This window comes from Rhinolophus sinicus, linkage group LG15 (genome assembly GCF_036562045.2).
Source record: "Rhinolophus sinicus isolate RSC01 linkage group LG15, ASM3656204v1, whole genome shotgun sequence".
Classification (NCBI taxonomy): domain Eukaryota; kingdom Metazoa; phylum Chordata; class Mammalia; order Chiroptera; family Rhinolophidae; genus Rhinolophus; species Rhinolophus sinicus.
The window spans coordinates 37,352,752-37,361,299 of NC_133764.1; positions in this window are offsets into that span (position 1 = coordinate 37,352,752).

The window sequence follows — 8,548 nt, forward strand, 5'->3', positions numbered from 1 at the left end:
CTCCAGGTCCATCCATGCTGCCACAGATGGCAAGAACCCATTCCCTTCCATGGCCGAGCAATATTCCATTGTATATATGTACCCACCTCTTCTTTATCCATTCATCCATCGACGGACACCCAGGCTGCCTCCACGTCTTGGCCATTGTAAACAATGCTGCAGTGAACATATGGATACACACATCCCCTCGAAGTAGACTCTTGGGTTTCTTCAGATAAATACCCTGAAGGAGGATTACTGGGTCCTTCTTTGTCTCTTGTTATAGCCTTTATTTTGAAGTCTATTTTGTCTGGTATAAGTATTGCTACCCCAGATTTTTTTTGGTTTTTTCATTTCCATTTTCATGAAATACCTTTTTCCATCCATTTACTTTCTATCTGTGTGTGTCTTTCACTCTGAAATGAGTCTCTTGTAGGCAGCATATGTAAAAGCTTATTTTCTTATCCATTCAGCTCTCCTATGTCTTTTGAATGGAGCGTTTAATCTATTTACATGAAAGTAATTGTTGATAGCTATGTAGCTAGTGCCATTTTATTATTCATAATTTTGGTCTTTTTTTCCCCCCATCTTAAAGAAGTCAGTGCTGAGCCTGAAGCTACTGACAATCTCAGAGCACACTGAGGCCAGTCGCTGCCCACCTGGGATCTGTTGGACTCTGATAGTTTTCCCAGAAAGAATGCAATACAGCTGGGGCTGGCTGCTCTTGGAGAAACTGCCTCTGGCAATGGGGGAGTTGGGTGGGGTGGAGTCCCAGTGAGCTGGGGGCAGAGTTTCCAAGCTCACCAGACCAATCAAATTCAGATTTGGCCATAAGTGTAGGGGGCGGGCTCCACACAGGAAAGATGGTGCCAGCCTATGGGCCACACAGGAGTAGGACCTCTCACAGGGAAAATGCCAACCGTGCTCCAGCCTCCATCTGAAGCCACGCACATCAGTCTGCCCTCGTGTGACTCCGACACCCTCTGAGTTACTGCCCCTCCGCTGGAGCCCAAGGTGAGTGCCTGGGAGTGAGTCTGGGCCGTTTAAGAGGACACCTGGGTTTCCTGCCGCCGTCCGTCCCACTCAGATGGTCAGACTCCCCACTCTGTTTTACAGCCAGATTTTGGGCGGGCTCCTTTTACTGGCACTAGTACTCTGGGCTGTGGAGGCCAGTGTGGGGCTGGGGTCCCTCACTCCTCTAGGGGGCACCTCCACAGCGGAGAAATCCCTCCTAGTTCTCAACCGCCACACGGAGGTCTGGGGTCAGCCCGTTCCGCGTCTCCACCCCTCCTACCAGTCTCGAGGTGGCTTCTTTACATCTTAGTTATAAGACTTCCGTCCAGCCAGACTTCAGATGGTTTTCCAGGTTGATTGTGCTATAATTTAGTTGTAATTTCAATTTGTTCATGGAAGGAAGCAGGAACAGCGATACCTACTTCACCATCTTGGATCTCCCCTATTTATTATTTTTCAAAGTGCAAAATGGGTCTCACAGCTAAAGTCAAGGTGTCGGCGGGGCTGGTTCCCTCAGGAGGCTCTGGGAAAGAATCCATGTCCTTGCGTCTTCCACCTCCCAGAGGCCACCACACCCCTGGGCTCGTGGCGCCATTCCACCTGGAGGCCAGCAATGGCCGTGGAGTCTCACATCTCGTTGTCTGACACGGACTCTCCTGCCTCCTTCTTCCACATTTAAGGACCCTGTGATCACATTGTGCCCGTGTGGATTGTTCAGGATGACCTTCCTATCTTAAGGTCAGCTGATTAATAATCTTGACTTCATCTGCAACCTAATTCTTTCTTGCCATGTGTATTAGGGTTCTCCAGAGAAACAGATGTGTGTGTGTGTGTGTGTGTGTGTGTGGAGAGAGAGAGAGCGAGAGAGAGAGATACAGACATATACATACATCTACAGGATGTGTGTGTATATAGAGAAAGAGATTTCTTTTAAGAACGTGGCTCACGTGATGATAAACACTGGCTACTACAGTCTGAAGCGTGGGCTGTCAGACTGGAGACCAAGGAAGTGTTCACTCAAGTCCAAAGGCGGTTTGCTGGCAGAATATACTCTTTCTCAAGGGAGATCAGGCTTTTATGCTAGTCAGGCCTTCGACTGATTGGATGAGGCCCACCCACATTATGGAGGGCAGTCTGCTTTACTGAAAGTCCATTGATTAAATGTTAATCTCATCCAAAAACACCCTCAGAGAAACATCCTGAATAATATTTGGCTCTATCTATCTATCTATCTATCTATCTATCTAATTTACTAAAAGGACTTAGCTCATGTGACTATGGAGGCTGGCAAGTTTGAAGATCCACGGTTGGCAAGCTGGAGACACAGGAGGACAGATGGCGTAGTTGCAGTCTGAGTCTAAAGACCTGAGAATGAGGTGAACTTACTGTGTAAGATCCAGTCCAAAAGCCAGCATGCGTAAGACCCAAGAAAAGCCAGTGTTTCAGTTCAAGTCAAGGCAGGAAAAGATCGATGTCCCAGTTCAAGGCAGGCAGGTGGAGGTGTTGCCCCCTTACTTGTGGAAGCGTCAGCCTTTTTGTTCTATTCAGGTCCTCAACTGACTGGACGAGGCCCACCCAGATCGGGGAGGGCCATCTGCTTTACTCAGTTTATCAATTCAGTTGTTCGTCTCATCTGAAAAGACCCTCACAGACACACCAGAATAATGTCTGACCAAACACCCTGAGGCCTAGTCAAACTGACACATGAAATTAACGATCACAGCTCCCTGCAGGGAAGTTTTGAATCTCATCCCACACACTGGGGTGCTGCGGCCAGCTCCCACTACCTTGCAGAAATGGTGGTTGGATTTCCAGGAATTTTATAAGTCAGGTGTTCAATTGGTATCTTGAAACTGGCCATGGTGGGAGTGTTTATGCCTCAAAAATTGGCATGTGCTACAAATCAGGGCTTTTTGTCTTATGCGTTTTGTTTTCTGAAGAATGGATTTATCCCACATGTAAGGTGCCTCAGCCACTGCTTCATAAGTGGTAATTCTCCTTCCCCCCCTTGCTGAAGACAAAAGTCCTCACCACCTGATATAGGGCTGTCCACAGGTGACATCTCACCCAGGTGGAGGGTATTACTGTTTTGCCAGTCCGGACTTCACCCTGCCCCTCTGCCTTCTTTCTTCTCGCAGTTTGGAGGCCACGGCTCAGCTCCAGCTGCTCCCTCTCCCACCCAGGCCCAGGTGACCCAGAAGGAGCCAACACGGGCAGCTGCTCAGAGCCCCACTCATCCAGGGTTTGACAGCTGACATATTGCTGAGGGCTGAGTGGGGCCCTGCCTACCCTAGCCACTGCTCAAGGAAATAATTAATAATAATTAATGCATAAACTGTTTATTGACAGCCATTTACCACAAAATGCCTCAGGGTACATTGCACTCAAACATAATGAAAAGTGGCATCTTTTAAACTTTGAAGTGGAAAGCTGGCTCTGTTGAAGGATGGGGCCTGGGAAAGCAGGAGCCAAGGCCTCGTCATGGGGTTAGGGTGCAGCTGGAAAGTGGGTAGGGCTCTGGGGAGTGAGTACCCAAAGGCCAGGGTGGGCCTTCAGGTCTGGGAGGGCTGGTGCCAGTAGCAGGGAGGGAACCAAAAGGCCTAGAAGTAGGTGCCCACCCTTCACGAAAGGGCAGGACAAAGCCACTGGTGCCAAGCTCAGACCACTTGGCCCTGTGTGCCAGTTGAGTCCAAAAGGAGGTTTTTCCCTTCTTAGACCCAATGCCCTGTGCTCCTTCCCTAGCCAGCGACAGTGATTCATTCATTCATTCCTTCAGCAAGTGTTTATTGAGAACCTACTATGTGCCAAGCACTGTTCTGGAGATACAACTCTGCACAAAAGAAGATGCTTGCTTTCATGGAGCTTATATTGCAGCTGGTGGAAGACACACAACAAAAATTTAATACCTGCTATGGAGAAAATTATAGCAAGAGGGTAAGGGAGTGTGGAAGGGGGGAATGTGGTTGTTGGTATAGGAAGACTCTTGCTGAGATGACATTTGGGCAGGAAGCTGGAGGAAGTGAGCCAAAAGGAAGAGCAACCCAGACAGAGGGAACAGCCTGTGCAAAGGCCCTGAGGCAGGTGCAACATGGAGGAAAGAGGTTAGTATGGGTGGAGTAAAGACAGGGAGCGGGTGAGTGGTGATCAGACTCCATTCTCTCTACAGAGAGTCCTAAACTCCAGCCCAGCGCCTGGCCCTGGGCTAGACCCTCGAGGTATAGTGGTTGACCCCAAAATGGAGAGGCATTCAGATGGCAAGGAGAAATGCACCAATAGAACCTTGACTTGCCAGGGCTGCTGATAATCAGCCAGGTGTGGGAGGCTGCCCTAAGGAGTCTGGGCTTGAACAAGACAGGTGGAACCTGGAGAAGCCTTCCCTCAGCATCTCCCACCTCTCCGCCCCCCCCCCCCCCATGGGTCTGAAAGGTAGCTTCCCTAGGGACTGCCTGCCACTCGCTGTTCCATCTCTCTCCCTCTGGGTCCTTTCTTTGCCTCCCTGCTGCATCAGCCTTATTCTTTTCCTGTTGAGACCCCCTTGGGAAAAGCCCCAACATGGGGCTGCCAGTCACTGCAGACTCTGGATAATGACTGTGTCTTCCCCCTTCCCCTGGGGGAAAGGATGGAATTAATAGGATGCATCAGGGTGCCAGGGCCTCTTCCAGATAGCAGCCATGAGAACGTGGCCCATCTGCAGTTGCCCCGCTTGCTAGCTCTTCATGTTTCTCTAAAATCAGGAGACATTTCTCCCTCTGTGTCCCAAATAAGGCTAACGAAAATTGCATTGGGGTGACACTGACGACCCCCAATTCCTGCCAGGAGCAGAAGTGGTAAAGGGGCTTAGAAGGGTATGCATAGCTGTTAGAGTGGTCCCCAAAGGGGGTCGCGCTGACGGCTGCAGACCAAACCTCTCTGCTTCCCCCCATCAGTAAGCAGGCTGCAGGGCTCGGCACGGTGCCAGTGTTTTAAGAATCCTACCTTCGGGAAAAGGCTGGAAGCAGGGCAGGCACCATCTAGATGTGAGGAGGCCTGGCATTGTATAGGAAATAAAGGACGAGCAAGACCTTTTTGGCCAGGTTCTTGGCCTCTTGGTGTTCTGTAATTTCCATTTCGTTTTTTGTTTTTTGTTTTTTTTAAGATTTTATTGGGAAGGGGGAACAGGACTTTATTGGGGAACAGTGTGTACTTCCAGGACTTTTTTCCAAGTCAAGTTGTTGTCCTTTCAGTCTTAGTTGTGGAGGGCGCAGCTCAGCTCCAGGTCCAGTTGTCGTTTTCTAGTTGCAGGGGGCACAGCCCACCATCCCTTATGGGAGTCGAACCGGCAACCTTCTGGTTGAGAGCCCGCGCTCCAACCAACTGAGCCATTTGGGAGGCAGCTCAGCTCAAGGTGCCGTGTTCAATCTTAGTTGCAGGGAGCGCTGCCCACCATCCCTTGCGGGAGTCGAGGAATTGAACTGGCAACCTTGTGGTTGAGAGCCCACTGGCCCATGTGGGAATCAAACCGGCAGCCTTCGGGGTTAGGAGCACAGAGCTCCAACCACCTGAGCCACCGGGCCGGTCCTCCATTTCATTTTAATAAAAGAAAGTTGGTTCTAGCCCAGAAAGCAGGAGGAGCCATTCCTAATTTTGGAAGCTTCCAAAAAGGTTGGTTTGATCTTTGGGGGCCTTGTTTCCATCCATCCATCCCCCCATCCCTCACCCACTCATACAAGCCCCCCCCATCCATCCATCCATCCATCCATCCATCCCTTAATTAAAAAGCAATGCCAGAGGGTGCAACCTGAGCCAAGCACTGTGTTTTAAGCCCTCAAGACATAGCTTTGCCCCCTCTGTCTCTGGAGAAGGCTCACTCGAATGTTTAATGCTCCAGTGGAATTACAATTATGAAAAGCACACACATTGCAATTTGGGTTTAGGTTGAAAGTATTAATTTTCTGCTTTCAATTATTCAATAGAAATTAATGAAAATGTGGAAGGAACCTCACAGGAGCCTCTCTAACCAGCGAAGGTGGGGGTGGGCAGAGAAAAGTTGCATAAAATAAAGTCTATGAAAGGGGTGCACAGAAAGGCCAAGGGCCCCAACCCATGGGACCAGACTATGAGTTTCCCAAGGGCAGGGACCCTCCTGTACCAGCCCAGCCTTGGCGTTTCCTTACTCATTGGGGGCTGGGGGGTGAGGAGTGTGCTGTGCTCCATCTGTGCCAGGGGCTGTGCCAGATTTTGTGGAGATGAATAAGACCCAGCCCTGACTTCAGGGAGCTCATGGGGGAGACAGGCCAGTAATCCTCCCATTCCACCACTGGAGGCCAAGAGCTGCAGCCGCAGAGACAACAGAGCAGGGTGGCTCTGCCAGGAGGGGTAAGGAGAGGCTTCCAGGGGGAAGCAGAGACAACTGGGGGCTCAGAGGAGGGAGGGTGCCCCACTGGCTGTGCTGGGCAGGGCAGGTGGCATTTTAGCTGTACCTATGTGTTAGGGGACCCAGGTTCACCATGCGCCAAGGCAAAGGGACACGGGGTGGGGGGAAGAACCTGGGCTACAAAGAGAGCAGACCCTGAATTTGAACCCTAGCTCCTCCACAAACGACCTATCTTTTGTGTGTCTCAGTGTCCCCAGCTGGAAATGTGGACATTTCCATGGACCCTGTGTCCTGGGGTTGTTGAGTGGACACATGTTCTTCTGGTGACCCCGTATCTAAGCTTTGTTTCTGTGATTACAGCGCCCCAATTTTCCTTGGGAACTCACCTCTCTATCTTGCTGGGTCTTCTTGGGGGTATGTGACCCAAGGCAGGTCAACAGGACACCTCCCCTCCCCAGGGCCCTATCTCCAAGAGTGACACGGGACAGAAACGGGTTTAGCTCAGGGCTGGGGCTGGAGCCACTCTGGCCCTGCCCTTCTCCCCACCTCCCCACAGGTGCCGAGCTCCCAGTAGTCAGTTCCCGATTCTACTTCAACCCGTCAGGACTGGCTATTGGGTGTGATCGAAGAGTGTCAACTGGTGTAACTACCACCGATTGAAGGAAGGTTCCAACGCGGCAGGCACTGTGGTCATTGAAAGACTGAATATACAAACAAACAGTGGCCGGACTGTATGCAAAACACAACCCCGACCCACACCTGCAGGAACCAGCCCAGGAGCCCGCCTGCTGGAGTCAGACGCAGAGAGAGTCAGACCACTGTTTCTAGCAGACAGTCCAGGAGCCGCCAATCAGCTCCAAACGGCTAGGACCTGATTAATAACTGCCAGGTTCCCTAAGTTTTGTCCCCATTTCCAACTTCGGACCAACCAGAGAAAGCCAATTACGTGCCTCTCAGCAATCAAGTAGATGATGCCCAGCTTCCCTGCCAGCCTGCGGGGCGGGGGAGGGCTCCCGGGTCCTGCTGTAAGCTTCCGGCTCCCCTGCCTGCCTTTGAGGAGCCTCTGTCAAAAGGCAAGTGAGGGCTACAGCCAGCTGTTCTCACGTGGTGGGTCTTCATTCAGTTCCACGGTATTTTTACAGAAATTGACGTAGCACTTACTGTATGCCAAGCACCGCGTCGATTAACTCATTTATGCTGAGGAAGACCTTGACATGGGCAAAAAGCCCACGAAAACCTATTACGGTGCGTCGAGCACACCTCTGGAGTTATCTCTGCTTTTTGTTGTCTCTGAGTCTTTTTACAACCTTGTAAGACGTAGAAAAGTGACCGTGATGCAAATAATTGTTGCCCATAGAAATGCATCTGAACTGGAGGAATGCAGTTGACTGCTGGCCCGCGGCCAGTCCTGCGTCTGTTTGACAGTCATTTCAGCATTCCCGAAGGTCCCCGTACCTCTGTCCTTTGGCTTCTCCTTTGAGCCGGTGGGATCATCTTACTGGTTCCCTCGTGAATTAGTGAGTTCAAGAAAATCTTAGGGCACATGTTCCTTTTATATTTGATGGAGCCATGCTTTTACATACATATATATATATATATATATATATATATATATATATATATATGGTATCCTTTAGTGATGTCTCCCACTGAGGTGAGCACAATATTAATCCCTCATGCTAGAGGAAGAACATGAGGCACAGAGAGGTCAAGTCGTTTGTCAAAGTCACACAGCAAGGTGGGGTCAGGATGTGGACACGGGAATCTGGCTCTAGAGTGTGTGCACCTCTAAGAGTACTTGAACTCTGTTATCTATTCCCCAGCCTCACAAGATAGGGACAGTATTTACAGATGAGAACAGAGAGGTGAAGGAACGTATCCCAGCTCCCTCCGTCGGGAAGTGGCTGATTCTACAACAGGACAGCTGTCCACAGCATTGGAGGTCTGAGGTGGGCACTGGGGGCACACTGATAGAATTGTAATATGGATCGCGGCTCACATTTATCAAGTGCTCTCCAAGTGTCAGAGAATGTGCCAGGAGCTACCTGCAGAGCCTCTCTTTTACTCTTCACGCCGGCCCTACAGACAGGGGCACTGGAGTCGCCGAGAGGGAGCACACGCAGTGTTGACCTCTTGGCTTGTTTGGGGCTGAGTGCTGCAAGCTGAGGTGCTTCCACCAGGGCCCCACTGGGGTCCTCCTTA